This window comes from Mobula birostris, chromosome 4 (assembly GCF_030028105.1).
Source record: "Mobula birostris isolate sMobBir1 chromosome 4, sMobBir1.hap1, whole genome shotgun sequence".
Classification (NCBI taxonomy): Eukaryota; Metazoa; Chordata; class Chondrichthyes; order Myliobatiformes; family Myliobatidae; genus Mobula; species Mobula birostris.
The window spans coordinates 137742092-137759932 of record NC_092373.1 but is presented as its reverse complement, the minus strand read 5'-3'; the positions used below and the strand labels follow the sequence as shown (position 1 = coordinate 137759932).

Here is a 17841-nt window from a genome sequence, read left to right as displayed (position 1 = left end):
AGTTGAGGAAACACAAACCAGTCCTCATCAAGGGACAGCAGAGGAAAGGGTGAGCAGTTTCAAGTTCCTGGGTGTCAACATCTCTGAAGATCTATCCTGGGACCAACATACTGATACAATTACGAAGAAGGCATGACAGTAGCTATATTTCATTCGGAGTTTGAGGAGAATTGGTATATCAACAAAGACAAATTTCTACATATATACCATGGAAAGCATTCCAACTGGATGTATCACTGTCTAGTATGGAGTATGCACAGGATTGTAAGAGGCTGCAGCAAGTTGCAAACTCGTCAAACTCCATCATGGGCACCATAGTCTGCAGCATTGAGAACATCTTCAAAATCCAATGCGTCAAAAAGGCGGCAACTGTCATAAAGGGCCCTCATCACCGAGGACATGCCCTCTTCTCATTGCTACCATCAAGGAGGTGGTACAGGAGCCTGAATACACACACGTTTTAGGAACAGCTTCTGAATGGACAATGAATCCATGTACACTACCACCATACTTTTTTTCTTTTTATTATAATACTAATTTATATATATAAAATTGCAATTTATTGCTACTTATTGCTTTTTTATTATGTATTGCAATGTACCACTGCTACAAAAGAACATATTTCACAACATATGCCAGTGATATTAAACCTGATTGTGAGTGCACGCTAGGCGATCTACTTTATTAGAAGTTTGTAGAGATTTAGACTCTTGTAAATTTCTTTAGATGTACAGTGGAGAGCATTCTGAGTGGTTGTATCAAAGTCTGGTATGAAACCTCCAAAGCACAGGATCACAAAAGGCTGCATAGGCATAAACAGCTCCGTTACAGACACAACCTTGCTCATCATCAAGATATCTTCAAGAGGATAAGGGCCCTTATGATCCAGGGCATACCCTCATCTCATCTCAATAATACCATCATGGAGGTGGTACAGGGGCCTGACAGCTCACAACAGCTTCTTCCCCTCGACCATCAGATTTCTGAATAACCCATGAACACTACCTTGTTTTTCAACCCTCTTCCTCTTCATGGACACCCCGCTCTGGTCTTCTGCCTGCTCTGGATCTCTTTATTGCTAACTGCCAACGGGACATCAACCGTCTCGACTTCACCACACCTTGCTCCAATTCCAACCTCATTCCTTCCGAACGCTCTGCTCTCCACTCCCTCCGCACTAATCCTAACCTTACTATTAAACCCGACAATAAGGAGGGGTTCTGTTGTAGTCTGGCACACTAACCTCTACCTTGCCAAGGCACAGCGGATACCTCCTCTTATTTACCCCTCGATCGTGACCCCACTAAGGAGCACCAGGCCATTGTCTCCCACAGCATCACCGACTTTATCCGCTCAGGGGATCTCCCATCCACTACTGCCAATGTTATAGTTCCCACACCTCGCACTTCCCGTTTCTACCTCCTACCCAAGATCCACAAACCTGCCTGTCCTGGTAGACCTATTGTCTCAACTTGCTCCTGCCCCACCGAACTCGTTTCTGCATACCTCGACACGGTTTTATCCCCCCTTGTTCAATCCCTTCCTACCTATGTTCATGACACTTCTCACGCTCTTAAACTTTTCGATGATCTTAACTTCCCTGGCCCCCACCGCTTTATTTTCACCATGGATGTCCAGTCCCTATATACTTCCATCCCCCATCAGGAAGGTGTCAAAGCTCTCTGCTACTTTTTGGATTCCAAACATAATCAGTTCCCCTCTACCACCACTCTGCTCCGTCTAGCGGAATTAGGCCTTACTCTTAATAATTTCTCCTTTGGCTCCTCCCACTTCCTCCAAACTAAAGGTGTAGCTATGGGCACCCGTATGGGTCCTAGCTATGCCTGCCTTTTTGTTGGCTTTGTGGAACAATCTATGTTCCGTACCTATTCTGGTATCTGCCCCCACTCTTCCTTCGCTATATCGACGACTGCATTGGCGCTGCTTCCTGCACGCATGCTGAGCTCGTTGACTTTATTAACTTTGCCTCCAACTTTCACCCTGCCCTCAAGTTTACCTGGTCCATTTCCGACACCTCCCTCCCCTTTCTAGGTCTTTCTGTCTCTATCTCTGGAGACAGCTTATCTACTGATGTCTACTATAAGCCTACTGACTCTCACAGCTATCTGGACTATTCCTCTTCTCACCCTGTCTCTTGCAAAAATGCCAGCCTCTTCTCACAATTCCTGCGTCTCTGCCGCATCTGCTCTCAGGATGAGGCTTTTCGTTCCAGGACAAGGGAGATTTCCTCCTTTTTTAAAGAAAGAGGCTTCCCTTCCTCCACCATTAACTCTGCTCTCAAACGCATCTCCTCCATTTCAAGCACATCTGCTCTCACTCCATCCTCCCGCCACCCCACTAGGAAAAGGGTTCCCCTGGTCCTCACCTACCACCCCACCAGCCTCCCGGTCCAACATATTATTCTCTGTAACTTCCGCCACCTCCAACGGGATCCCACAACTAAGCACATCTTTCCCTCCCCACCCTCTGCTTTCCGCAGGGATCGTTCCCTACGCGACTCCCTTGTCCATTCGTCCCCCCCATCCCTCCCTACTGATCTCCCTCCTGGCACTTATCCTTGTAAGCAGAACAAGTGCTACATATGCCCTTACACTTCCTCCCTTACCACCATTCAGGGCCCCAGACAGTCCTTCCAGGTGAGGCGACACTTCACCTGTGAGTCGGCTGGGGTGATATACTGCGTCCGGTGCTCCTGATGTGGCCTTCTATATATTGGCGAGACCCGACGCAGACTGGGAGATCGTTTTGCTGAACACCTACGCTCTGTCCGCCAGAGAAAGCAGGATCTCCCAGTGGCCACACATTTTAATTCCACATCCCATTCCCATTCTGACATGTCTATCCACGGCCTCCTCTACTGTCAAGATGAAGCCACACTCAGGTTGGAGGAACAACACCTTATATTCTGCTTGGGTAGCCTCCAACCTGATGGCATGAACATTGACTTCTCTAACTTCCGCTAATGCCCCACCTCCCCCTCGTACCTCATCCGTTATTTATATACACACATTCTTTCTCTCACTCTCTCTTTTTTCTCCCTCTGTCCCTCTGACTATACCCCTTGCCCATCTTCTGGGCTTCCCTCCCCCTTTTCCTTCTCCCTGGGCCTCATGTCCCATGATCCTCTCATACCCCTTTTGCCAATTACCTGTCCAGCTCTTGGCTCCATCCCTCCCCCTCCTGTCTTCTACTATCATTTTGGATCTCCCCCTCCCCCTCCCACTTTAAAATCTCTTACTAGCTCTTTCTTCAGTGAGTCCTGACGAAGGGTCTCGGCCTGAAGCATCGACTGTATCTCTTCCTAGAGATGCTGCCTGGCCTGCTGCGTTCACGAGCGACTTTGATGTGTGTTGCTTGAATTTCCAGCATCTGCAGAATTCCTCGTGTTTGCGTTTTTAAAAACACTACCTTGTTATTTCTTTTATTTTGCACTATCTATTTATTTTGTAATTTATAGTAGTTTTATGCCTTTGCAGTGCACTAAGCTGCCACAAATCAACAAAATTCACTTCATATATGGCAGTGGTAATAAACCTGATTCTTATTCTCAGATGGTACAAACTGGAGGGCTAAAATCACACGTGCACATAACCTGGTCAGAATGGCAATGAAGACTTGGAATTTCTTCCCCTTCACTGGCTCATGATGGGGTTGGGTTGATTAGAGGTCAAGGTAGATTGGATGGCTGTTGTACATCTGGCCAGTTTTCTCTGTTTAGTTCCCAACCAAGTTACATTATCTCTTTAAACTCAGTAGGAATGCTCTTCCTCTCACCATACCTGAGATCAATCATCAGTGCAAACTAGGTTGGGAATTACGGGCATGCATTTATTTCAATCTTTCATTGCAACACTATTGATTCTTTGGGTAGAAGTCTTCTTTGGTAGATGTTGAAAGGGAAAATAGAACTACAGCTATGAGGATACTTGCAGCATCTGGTGACGTGATCTTCCTCGGAGGCTGGCATCAGAACGTCTTTCAACAGGGTCAACCCTCACGAGGCGACAGGCCATGATGGGGTACCTGGTAGGGCTCTGAAAATCTGTGCCAACCAACTAGGGGGGTGTGTTCAAAGATATTTTCAATCTCTCATTGCTATAGTCAGAAATTTCCACCTGCTTCAAAAGGCAACAATCATACCAGTGCCCTAGAAGAGCAATGTGAACTGCTGTATGATCATCGTCCAGTAGCATACACATCTACAATGATGAAATGCTTTGAGATGGTGGTCATAGCTAGAACCAACTCCTACCTAAACAAGGACATGGACCCACTGCAATTTGCCTGTTGTCACAACAGATCTAAAGTGGATGTTATCTCATTGGCTCTTCACCCGGCCTTGGATCACTTCAACAATACTAATACTTATGTCAGACTGCTGTTTATTGACTATAGCCCAGCATTAAACACAATCATTCCTCCAATTCTGATCTAAAAAACTATAAAACCTGGGCCATCTATAAATTTGCTGACGACACAACTATTGTTGGCGGAAGTTCAGATGGTGATGAGAAAGCATACAGGAAGAAGCAAGGTGGATCCACCGGTTGAGTGGTATCACAGCAGCAACCTTGCACTCAATGTCGGACCAAAGAATTGATTGTGGACTTCAGAAAGGGTAAGATGAGGGAACACACACCAGTCCTCATCAAGGGATCAGACATGGAAAGAGTGAGCAATTTCAAATTCCTGGGGCTCAATATCTCGGAGGATCTATCTCGGGCCCAACATCTCAATGTAGCTACAAAGAAGGCACAATAGTGGCTATATTTCATTAGGAGTTTGAGGAGATTTGGTATGTCACCAAAGACACTTACAATTTTCTACAGATGTATCATGGAGGGCAACACTGTCTGGTATGGGGAGGGGTCCACCACACAGGATTGAAATAAGCTGCAGAAAGTTGTGAACACAGTCAGCTCCATCATGAGTACTAGCCTCCTCAGCATCAACGACATCTTCAAGTAACAGGGCCTGCCTCAACAGGCCAGCATCCATCATTAAGGACCCCCATCACTCAGAACATGCGCTCCTCTCATTGCTATCATCAGGGAAGAGGTAAGGCACCTGAAGGCACACGCTCAACGATTCAGGAACAGGTTCTTCCCCTCTGCCATCAGATTTATGACTCGACATTGAACTCAGGAACACCACCTCACTACTTGTTTTTCCCTTTTTGCATATTTATTTAACTTTTTAAACATATATTTCTTACTATAATTTACAGCTTCTCTTATATATTGCAACATATTGCAGCTGCATAACAACAAATTTCCTGACATATGCCAGTGATATTAAACCTGATTCTGCTTCAATGTACAGATTTATTTGTATTGACTAGTACTCAATTCTCTATCCATTAAAATACAAGTGCCAAAACATCATAATTCAATTCACCCTGCCTTTGTTTTTTTAAAAAAAAAGCATATGAAGATTCATTTAATGAAATTTTTTTTCAGGATTTAATTCCTTTTATAATCTGACTGAACTGTAATTAACACCAAATATAGAACTCTGCAGCTGCCAAAAGTCTGAACATACATCTTAATATACAGAAAATACTAAACAGGTCAGATATCTGTATGGAATGATGACTGTTAAACAATAAATTCTTTCTCATTGGAGTGCTGAGTGATTTTAAAACAATTTTACTTCATAGTGACTACATTCCCAGCATTATCACCATGGCAATAATCAAATTAAATTCGTTGCTATATTTTTGATTTTTCTTCCACTGATACATTTTTCTATAAAGACACTGAAGGTGCATAAAGTGCTGAACTGATGCATAATGAAGAACATTATGTCTTAAATAGAGATTAAGGCCATTCAACACTCTGCTAGATTTTTCAACTCCATTTCAAAAATATTTAGATTCCAGATTTTCAACTTCAAAAGATGTCCATTCAGAGCCAACGAATGCAAGATCTTCAAGATATTTTAGAAAATAATACCAGTACTCTAAGCAACATCACTGACGATCTACGCAGACTTTAGCTCCACTTCTTTCTATAAAATTGTATGTTCTCAAAATAGATGGGCCATTTCCATTTCTAATGTACTTAAAATATTCCTGATTGTACATTCTAGTATCAATTGTTTGGCGACAATAAAGTATAAAGCATGTATATCCAAACCTGCATGGACACGAGAATCAGGAGTGGCGCCTTTGGATAAGTTTTTTTCTCCCTACTCTTATGCTGATAAGGCTAATTTCCCTAAGGTCAGTCAACACACCCTGTATGGGATTCTCTTCGTTTGTACGATCCACCTACTTGTAATAACTAGTAAGGTATCTTAAGAATTCGTTACAAAATGAAGATGAAATTAGGTCAGGGAGGGGAGACCAATTAGTAAGAAAAGAATCAGACAAAAGGAGCAAGAACAACAAGGTCAACTTTTGTCTCTGTTTAAAGGCAAAGATTTTGAAATAAAACAACAAAGAATAAAGTGTGACGTCAGCGCTGAAATAACACAGTGTACATAACCGCCTTGGAACAAAAACACTTGCAACTTAGTAAAGAATCCTATGTCAGCATGCTGATGAAGGATCCAGCCAGAAACTTGAACTTTTCTTTCTGATGCTAAGTGTCCTGCTGTTCATATATGATGACTGAGTATTGATCCTATCTTTGAAGCTGAAGACTACAACCAAGAAACAAATCTTTCTTTTTTCAGCCATGGCTATCAGGTTTGCCAAAGCAGGGGCATTGTTCAGTTCATTTCATGCAGATAAATTCACCAAGACATATTCTTCTTGATATAATACATAATACTGCATCCCACAAGATGCAAAAGGACAAAATTTTTCAAAGGGGGTGGCTTTGTAGTGTGGCAGACCGATCACTACCTTGCCGAGGCCAGGCAATAACTGACAGACACCTCCTCTTACAAACCCCTTGAAAAAGACTCCACTCTGAACCATGAGGCCACTATTGCCCACACCATCACTAACTATATCAATTCTGGAGAACGCCCGTCCACTGCCGCCAAATTCATAGCTCCCTTATCCAACATCTAAAAGCATTACTGTCTGGGTAGGCCCATTGCCTCTGCCTGTTCCCGCCCCAGTGAACTCATGTTTGCATACCTCAACTCTACTCTATTCCCCAATGCTCAGTCCCTTCCCACCTACATCTGCAACACTTCACATGCCCTCGGCCTCCTCAACTTTCAATTCCCTGGCTCTGATCACCTCATTTTCACCATACACTACTATCCCCCATTAAGAAGGCCTTAAAACTCTTGCTTGTTACTGAATTACAGGCATGAGCAGTTCCCCTCCTCCATCTGGCGGAACTGGTCCTCACCCTCAACAATTTCTCTTTCAGCTCTACCCACTTCTTCCATATTCAAGGTGTAGCCATGGGGCCCAGCTATGTCTGCCTTTTTGTTGGCTATATCCTTGAAGCAGTCCATATTCCAAGACTTCCCTGGTAATGCTCCCCAACTCTTTCTACGCTACACTGACGACTGCATTGGTGTTGCTTAGTGCACCCATGCTAAGCTCAACAATTTTGCCAACTTTGCCTTCAATTTCTACCCCGTCCTAAGTTCACTTGGTCTACTTTTGACACCTCTCTCCCCTTTTTTGATCTCTCTGGAGAGAAACTGTCTACTGATATCTTTGATGAACCTACAGCTATCTTGACTATACCTCTTCCCATCCTGTTTTCTGTAAAAATGCTATTTCCTTTTCTCAATTCCTTTGTCTCCTCTACATCTCTTCCTAGAATGAGACCTTCCTTTCCAGGACATCAGAAATGTCCTCCTTCTTCATAGAACAGAGTTTCCCTTCCTCCACCACTGATACTGCCCTTACCCATATCACATCCATTTCATGGACATCCACGCTCACCCCATCTTCCCATCACCTTAACAGGGATGGAGTTCCTCTTGTCGTTTCCTGCCACCCCATTGGCCTCCGCACCCAATACATTATTCTCCACAACTTCTGCCATCTTCAATGGGACCCAACCACCAAACACATTATTACCTCCCCCAAACTCTCCACTTTCCTCAGGGACCTGTCTCTCCATGATTCCCTTGTCCATTTGTTCCACCCTACTAATCTCCATCCTGGCACATATTCCTCCAAGTGACAGAAATATTACGTCTGCTCATCCACCTCCTCTCTCACTTCTATTCAGGACCTCAAGTCGTCCTTCCAGGCAACACTTCACCCACAAACCTCTTGGGGTTATCTACTGTGTCCAGTACTCCCAATGTGGCCTCCACTACTTTGGTGAGACATGACATAAATTGGGAGACCGTTTTGTCAAGCACCTCCGCTTCAACTGCGGAAAGTAGAATTTCCCAGTGGCCAACCACTTTAATTCCTATCCCAATTCCCATTCGACATGCTGGTCCGCAGTCCTCCATTCTGCTACAATGAGGCCACTCTGAAGGTGGAGAAGCAACACCTCATATTCCATCTAGGAAGCCTCCAACCTGATGGCATGAATATCAATTTCTCCTTGTGGTAAATTTTTCCCCCTTTCCCCCTCCCACTTCCCTCTTCTTCTATTCCCCACTCTGGCCTCTTACCACTTCTCCTCACTTGCCTATCACACCCCTCTGGTGCCTCTTCTCTTTCCCATGGTCCACTCTCCTCTCCTATCAGATTCCTTTTTCTCCAGCACCTTGCCTTTTCCACCTAGCACCTCCCAGCTTCTTACTTTAATCTCCACCCACCTGGCTTTACCAATCATCTTTTAGCTTGTTCCCCTTCCGCTCCACTGCCTTTTTTTTTCTGGCATCTCCCTCCATCCTTTCCAGTCCTGATGAAGGGTCTTGCCTCAAAATGTTTGTTTATTCATTTCCACAGATCCTGCCTGGCCTGCTGGGTTCCTCTAGCATTTTGTGTTTGTTGCTCTGGATTTCCAGCATTTGCAGAATTTCTTGTGTTTAATATTTTTCACAGGTGCTTTTTACTTTTTTTGGCTTCAATTCTTTACCCCATTCTATTCAATGAAATACAGCTGAAAAGGTATTTACCAGGTATCTTTACCATGCCAAGTTAGAAGCCTATCAACAGATTTAATTACTCACTTATTGCTTACCTAATTTCAAATTGGAATAATTAGGAAATCATCTGTAGCTGGCAACCTGGCTGTGTTATCTCTTCCCTAATACACATACTCAGATTGTAACATCTTATCAACATCTTGCCAGTAAAATGGACTGATTATAATGGAGATACTCCTGGTCAGTTTGGGTCAGTTATCTTTTGGATATAGCTGCTCAGTCATTTTTGTTTCTTGCTGAGCTTATTTTGGCTACATCATTATTTACGTGGCACAGATATAGTTTACTTACGAGATTAAGTTGCCTTGTTTTTAACTGAGGTGCCCAAAAACTTAAGAATCTAGTTTATTTGTTTTAATACTTGGTCAATATAAGACTAACAAAAAAACTTTTGAAAGTACAGGGAATGGTTTGAAGTTTCAGGATTTGAATAAGGAATCCTATTTTAAGCCCCTTTCTTCATTCAACATCCTCGAGACCATTTTCCACATTTAGGAATTCAGATCAATTATGTAACCCCAGGTAAATTGCTGCTAAAATTCTATCTGTCCCCTCAGCAGCTCTGTTCCTCTAGAAACAGACTTTTCTTTTATAATTTCGTATAGTACACCTTGTTGCTTAAAAGCAGTAATATACTTTTGGTTCCATACCTCCCCTGTTGCACAATGAACTTGCTAACAGATTGCAGAACAGCTCTAAATTACAGTAAATCCTAATTGTTGAACATCAAATCCAGTCAAGATTTTGTTGCAGGTTTTGTATATTAATTAGAACATGACTGCATGTACCTGATTAGTTGTTTTATTTGGAATAATGTGGGAAATGCCTATAATTCCTTAAGAAAGCATTTTCATTTGTATTACATGTAGCTAACAGGAATTTTATACAATTGTGAATGTTAGCCTTTGTCAATAGACAGTATAAATCATGCTGAAATGACTGATAATGACTTGTTATGATTTTTTAAAAAACTTATTATAGGAATAATTGTTTTAGGTCTTAAATATGACAACCTTTGTTCCAATCCTTCCATATGCTAAGTCTCATTAGCTTTGCCTCCTTAATTTGTTGCAAAGGAACCAGAGGGTTGATTGGTGGCACATGGTTTTTCCAAAAGAACATTCAGAACATAGCGTCGCAATAACCTAACAAGTTTAGCAAGTGTAACAACCTAGGTACATTTAAGCTGCATAAAATTAATGCATAATATATTTTCATTAATACAGGTTGAGCAGTCCTTATCCGAAATGCTTGGGGTAGGAAGTTTTTTGGATTTGAGATTATTTTGTAATATTTACATCTATATAATGGCGATGGGACCCAAGTCTAAATACAAAATCCATTTACATTACATACACTGCTTGTATGCAGATGGTGTGAAGTTCAGAGTGAACAGTCTGCAGTTGAAGCACAGTATGACATGATGGAGCTGGGTCCTCCACAGACCGTTGGAGTCAAATGACCGCCGCCAACTGCGTCTATAACCGGGTTCCAGTCATCATTGGCTTCATTCTGCCATCGATTTCAAACAGCCACTGTTTCACAGCAACTACGATGGGGGGCATAGTTTTCTATATTTTTAATAATTTTGTGCATGAAACAATTACCTTTAATTTTCTGTTCATCACGATAGATCGTTGCTTGTTTCATGATCAGTGTACTGTTAAGCAGCATATGTTCACTCTGACACTGATGAATCTATTATTTCAATACATGATTGAGATCTTCATTTTTCACTTGTTGCAGTGTTTTTCTATTTTTCATTAACTTCTGTTCATTACATATGGTAAGTCACTTCTCAGAGCTGTCTGTGCTGTGGAGAGACCTGTGCATCCCCAGGGAAACTTCCCAGCACCCTGCCAAATTTTCCATTTGTAATGTCACATCAGCATTCAAGAAAGGTTCAGATTTCAGATTTTGGAATTTCGAATAAGGGGTATTCAACCTGTACTTGCTTAACATTCAAGGATTTCTCTGCCAATTATCAGAGCTGAAGGTGAGCCCAGATAGCAGGAGAGAACAAGTTAATTGATTATATGTGGTTCAAAGTTATGCATGTATCTAAGCACTTATCAGATCTTGTTACAGACTGACAACTTCATTTTTATCTAATGGATTTTGCAAACTCACAACCTTACCTGATCACAAATTTTTAGCTCTTTTACTGGTAAAGCTGACTTCAGGAAATAGGGTTTTCTCCTTTGTTGCAATTGCCTTCAACAAAACTTAATTCCCTTTAAAACCATAGCAGCAAAAATTCACTTTCCTATATAAGAAATTACTAACTTTGCAGACTTAGAATGTAGGAACTTCACTCTCTTATTCTTCTTAATTTCCATATCTGTGCCTCCTTTTATCTGCATTCTGCACTATTTCTGAGAATGTCCAATTACAAATACTCATTACTGGGACCCCAAAAATGTGGAATTTAATTTTTTCAGTCCCATTCTATCCTGAAAATTTTTCAGTGTGAGGACCCCAAGCGTTGCATTGTCTACTCATTACTATATAGTTTACCTCTTCTATAAATTACAAAATGAACCTTTGGCCTTTATCTCGGGTTTACAAGGTAATAATGCCCAGAAATTATCTACTGTGACACTAGTATATATATGTTTAAACAATTTATCTGAAATCTCCATTTCAGATGAGGTTTTGAACTATTTATCTTAAACAGGTTAGTAGTTCTCCAAAAGAAACTTCAGAGAGTTGTATTAAGTGTAATTTTAGGGCTAATGTCTTAAATTACAAGAAGACATTTCCAAGTTCAGTGATAACCAAACATACTTTTTCTTGTTATAATTTATAAAGGCCTGACAAACTGAAATAGTGAAGTGTACTCTAGCAACAGAAAATGAACAGGAACAGTGAGCAATAGAATGTGTAAATTCAGTTTAGATTTCCTTTACTTCAGTAAATGCACAATTTCAGCATTTTTGGTTTACTTTTGTCCAGTAAAACAATAAGAGTGCAGCTTTTAAGTTTCTAAAATGGTAATGTTAACGTAAGATTGAATTATGACTTACCTTGTGAAAAGTGCTGGCAATGTTGAAAAAAACAAAGCAATTCAAATGTGCTACCTGCGATTTTGCACTAAAGAAATTTTACTTATGGGTTCAGCGTCATTGGAAATATACAAACTCTATATTCTTGTCTTTTGCTTGGCTTGATAAAATAGATCTGGCATTTGTCTTCCCTGACTTTTTACTGTAATGTTATTGGTTTCTGTCTGTTGGGCTAAACTGTTTCCACAGTTGTCCCAGGGGCCATGAAGGTTTAATAAACTGTTTGGAAGAAATGTGACATGTGTATAACTTGACTCCATGTTTATAGCTAAAGTAGAGCCAACATATGCTAATTGAAGTGGCACTGCAGGAAGATGTTTATGTATTAATTAAGCCACTTCCCGCACCAACTGTTTCTAAGGAAGTAAGGAATGCAATGGCAAAAAGCCATTCAGACATATGAACGTCATAGTCTGCCAATGTTTTCATAAAGTAAATGTATTTGAAAATTTTGCACTTTATTTATTTCTGAGTTCCAAAATTAGCCTTTTGCAACCTAGTTTTCTGTCTAAGTTTTTGAAATATAAGGTGAAGTATTTGTGAAGGGAATTATTCAGAAAGGTTAAAGGTGTTAGAAGCAAGGCCATTTGTATATGACCTCTTTCTGAAAAGTAGCTATGGTACACATTGTATCAATGTTTGGGCAAAGACACAACTTAAGTGTAAAAAGAGATGCAGTGCAGGAAAACTACACCAGTGTGGTGAAACACTGCAGAAGACTCAGTTTTCATTCATCAGTCCACAACATGAGCATGTTCCCACTAGGCCTCCTCTAGCTCCAACATCAGAACTTCTATTTTCTTCTCCCTCGTGGTTAAGTACTGAGTGTTGTGAAACCCCATTGTTAGCACTAACTTCTTTAACTGCTTCTTTTAACATGAATTGCCTTGAAAGTTCTGCAGTTTTTAAATCAAAGACTGAAAGGCTAAAATAGCCCAATATATCAAATACAAATGTTGAAGAGAAAAAAAAAAGCAGCTAATTTCCAATCTTTCCCACATTCTACTTAGGCAGTCCCCCAATATCAAAGATCCTGTGGGTTCTGAAGTGAATGATGAGGCCACTTTGGAACTGTAAACTCTTCCACAGAAGGGGCAGAAGTTACCTGACAGAGCAGGTAGCTGTGCAGTTTGTGAGGTGGCATACTCCTTTCACTATTTATGTAGGACGCCTGCGTGCTTCTGATGCATAGACTTTAGGTTCTCAACACCGTCCTAAAGGTTCTTTCATCATTTTGACCAGAAATACTTGAGAGTCAGTGAAAGTGATGCATTTTCCCAAGGAGACATTTAAAACCTTTACTCTGTCCTCCCGGAAATATCTGCGTTTGCCAAAGCGTTTTGGAAGTCAGGCGTGCGATGAGGCCAGCACAATGGAGCTGTCTGGGTGTAACTAGTTTCAATGCCTGGGATGATGAACTGGGAAAAGACACTGACACTGGTTTTGCTTGATACAATATGAATTGTCAAATTCCCAGTATGTTTTCTCCTAAAATCAGAGTTATCACGATAAAAATTACATTTCTGCCAGCATAACATAATAGTAATATCAAATTGTGTGACATATTTGTATAACAGTCAATTCAATTATTACAAATATCTGCAAATCCAAAATACAGCAATTCCTACCAGTGAGACTCATATAAGGAACCCAAGAGAGAGGAATCCTGGCAAATAGTACTACAGCATTCACACAGGAACCTCTTAAAAGACTCAAGGATGGGCAGAAATAGTAACACTGGAAAAATTCCAAAGGGAAGAATGCTTCAAGGACTTGCGTCAATCGAAAATGAGTCATGCACATCCATCCATTCTGCTCTAAAACCAGATGCAATAAGTTTTACATCACAAATAAACATCCAATTAAAGAATAGTTTTGATATTTTTCACTTCAAGTTTTGACAGAGTGCTTCAGTTCTGTCTTCACTATTTTTCAGGGAAAGAAAGGATGGTGAGTCTTTTCCTCTTTTATGTCAGGGGCAGCTTCATAGCTAGTCTGCCTTCCATAATAATATGATTATCATGAACTATTAAAATCCATAATACCTCACAAGGTAAACGGAGAATCAACTATGGAACAGCTAGAATAAAGTCTTAGCTTGAAGGCAATTTCAACTTTTGTGCATAGTTTGTATTTCACATCAAAATTAAAGAATTTCAATACGTTATCATTGTTTTATTTTCACTTCGATATATAGATGTCATATTCTACTTTAAAAATGAATGCCAATGATATCATTAGATTTATCAGCTTAAGGATTATAACCCCTATATTGTGGCACTGTCGACTTAACAGGAGTCAAAGATAAATAACCACAGGATTACCACCACAAATCTAATAATGTGATTTTGTGCTCTAAAATCTTGCTCATTGTGCAAGTAATAAAAATCGTCTAAGTATACTGTCCATGACCTAACTGAGGCAAAACACCAATGAAGTCATGGTCTGTATACAGATTACAGAGGAGAAAGTGTTTGCTGTCTTGAGACAAATCATGGTGGATAAATCCTCAGGGCCTGACAAGGTGTTTCCTCGGACATTGTGGGAGGCTAGAACAGAAATTGCAGGGTCCTTAGCAGAGGTATTTAAAATATCCTTAGCCACAGATGAGGAGCCAGAGGATTGGAGGAAAGCTAATGTTGTTCCGTTGTTCATAGAAACATAGAAAATAGGTGCAGGAGTAGGCCATTCGGCCCTTCAAGCCTGCACCGCCATTCAGTATGATCATGGCTGATCATCCAACTCTGAACCCTGTACCTGTCTTCTCTCCATACCCCCTGATCCCTTTAGCCACAGGAGGCTCAAGAATAAGCTGGGAAATTATAGGAGAGATTGACTTAAGTAGTGGGTAAATTGTTGGAAGGCATTCTAAGGGACCAGATATGTAAGCATTTGGATAGCCAGGGGCTGGTTATGGATAGTCAACAAGGCTCCTTGCACGGTAGGTCATGTCTAACCAGCTTTACAGAGATTTTTGAGGAGGTCGCCAGGAAAACTGATGAAGTAAAGGCAGTGAACATTGTTAACATGAACTTTAACTTGGCCTTTGACAATATCTTCAAGGGAGGTTGGAATGCAGTAGAACAGAGGGGTCAGGGAATACAGATCCATAATACTTTGAAAGTGGTGCACAAGTAGATAAGATGATAAAGAGAGCTTTTGGCACATAAATCATAGTCTGAAGTTGTATAAGAGGTTGGTGGGGTCTAACTTGGAGTATTATGAGCAGTTCTCATCAGCTACAGTGGTGCTATCAAGTTTGGGAACACTAAGTTTTCTCTATTTCTGCATAAATATGACCTAAATATGATCAGATCTTCATGTAAGCCCTAAAACTAGATAAAGAGAACCCAATTAAATAAAGGAGGAGGGAACGTTGACTCAGACCATGAGAGGCCTGCGTTGGGCATTTTCATGCCTTACAAGGCGCAAGTTGAAAGTCTGTGTGGGGCGCCACTCCTCGCACAGACACTAGAGCAATGTGTGGTTAAATGCCTTGCTCAAGGACACAAACACTCTGCCACAGCTGAGGCTCGAACTAGCGACCCTAAGATCACTAGGCGAACGCTTTAACCACTTGGCCACATGCCCAACACAACACATAAACATTATACTTGTTCATTCATTTATTGAGAAAAATGATCCAATATTACATGTATTTGTTGGAAAAAGTACGTGAACCTTTGGGGGTAATGCCTTCTAGAAAAGCTATTTGGAGTCAGGTGTTCCATTCAATGAGATGAGATTGAAGGTGTGGGTTGTAGAGGTGCGCTGCACGATAAAAATGACACACAAAGTTAGGTTACTGACAGAGTCTGCTCTTCTCAAGAAAGAACAGTTTATGACAAACATGCCTCAATCAAAACAATTTTCAGAGGACCTTAGAAGATTTGTAGAGATGCATGAAGCTGTTAAAGGTTACAAAAGCATTTCTACAGACTTGAGTGTTCATCAGTCCACAGTAAGAGAAATTTTCTACAAATGGAGGAAACTCAGAGCTGTTGCTACTCTTCCTAGGAGTGGTCATCTTGCAAAGATCACACCAAGAGTACAACGTGCAATGCTGAATGAGGTGAAAAATAACCCAAGGGTAACAGCAGAAGACTTGCAGAAATCTCTAGAACTTGCTAAAGTCTCTGTTCATGTGTCCACTGTATGAAAAAAATTCTGAACAAGAATGATGTTCATGGAAGGACACCACAGAGCAAATGACTGCCCTCCAAAACAAAAACATTGCTGCACGTCTCAAGTTTGAAAAGGACCACCTGGATGTTCTATAATGCTTCTGGGATAATGTTCTGTGGGCAGACAGAACAAAAGTTGAACTTTTTGGCAAAAATACACATCGCTATGTTTGGAGAGAAAACATCACACTGCACATCAACACCAAAACCTCATCCCAACTCTGAAGCGTGGTGGAAGGAGCATCATGGTTTGGGGCTGCTTTGCTACTTCAGGGGCTGGAGAGCTTGCATTAATTGAGGGAACAATGAATTCAAAACTATATCAAGACATTTTACAGGAGAATGTCAGGGTCAGTCCGTGGATCTTAACATTAAGTTGGATAATGCAACAAAACAATGATCCAAAAGACAAGAGCGAATCATCAACAGATTGGTTTCAAAAGGAGAAAATTCATGTTTTGGAATGGCCGAGTCAAAGTCCTGACTTTAACCCTATAAAAATGTTGTGGAAGGACCTGAAGCAAGCAGTTCATGCAAGGAAGCCCACCAGCATCCCAGAGTTGAGGCAGTTTTGTAAAGAACAATGGCCTAGATTTCTTCCAAGCTGAAGCGCAGGACTGTTCAACAATTACCAGAAACGTTTGATTGAAGTTATTGCTGTACAAGGGGGTCACACCAGTTACTGAAAGCAAAGGTTCACATACTTTTTCCAACAAATACAGGTGTCCCCCGCTTTTCGAACATTCGCTTTACGAAACCTGTTACGAAAGACCTACATTAGTACCCTATTTTCGCTTTCAGAACGTGTTTTCACTATTATGAAAAAAAAATTCAGAGCGCGATAAAAGGCGGCGTGTCCCGAGCAGCCGCTCTCCCCCAGATTCTCGCCGGCATTGCTTAAACATGAGCCTGTGAGCAGCCATTTGCAAGATGAGTTCTATGGTATCGGAAAAGCCTGAAAGAGCTCGTAAGGGTGTTATATTTATGGTAAAACTAGACATAATTAAGCATTTTGATCATGGTGAACAAAGTACGGAAAACGTGAGTTTGGCTTGTGGAAGTTGACGAAGATGATGTTGAAGAGGTTTTGGCATCCCGTCACCAAGAACTGACAGATGGAAGAGCTGATGCAATTGGAAGAAAAAAGGATAACAATCGAAACCGAATGAGTAATGATAAAGTAGGACTTTAATTTTGAAAGGGTACGTCGGTTTAGGGGATATTTGCAGGATGGTTTGAGTTCTTATTAAAGAACTGTGTGATAGAAAAATACGCGAGGCTCAGCAGTCAAGCAAGCCTTCCACATCAGCCACAGCAGACGACGAACCTCGACCTTCGACATCGAGGCAGGCAGTCATAGGAGAAGATGAGCTGCCTGCTCTAATGGAAACAGGCGACGAGATGACACCCCAGTGTCCCACCACCCCAACCCCCAGGCCATGGAGAGGTATCAATTCGCGGAGAATGCAAAGGTAGCTGGGAGGCAGGCAGCACATCTTTAAGAAAAAAGCCGAAATAAACATGCTAGTTAATTAGGTGCCGCC

The 17841-nt window shown here is 41.3% G+C and overlaps 1 protein-coding gene across 3 annotated transcripts in view; it reads right to left on the bottom strand.

Annotated features, from left to right (window-relative positions):
- afg2a (AFG2 AAA ATPase homolog A) overlaps positions 1-17841 on the bottom strand; it is a 457570-nt gene that overhangs the window by 187151 nt on the left and 252578 nt on the right. The gene's annotated exons all lie outside the window — the stretch shown is intronic.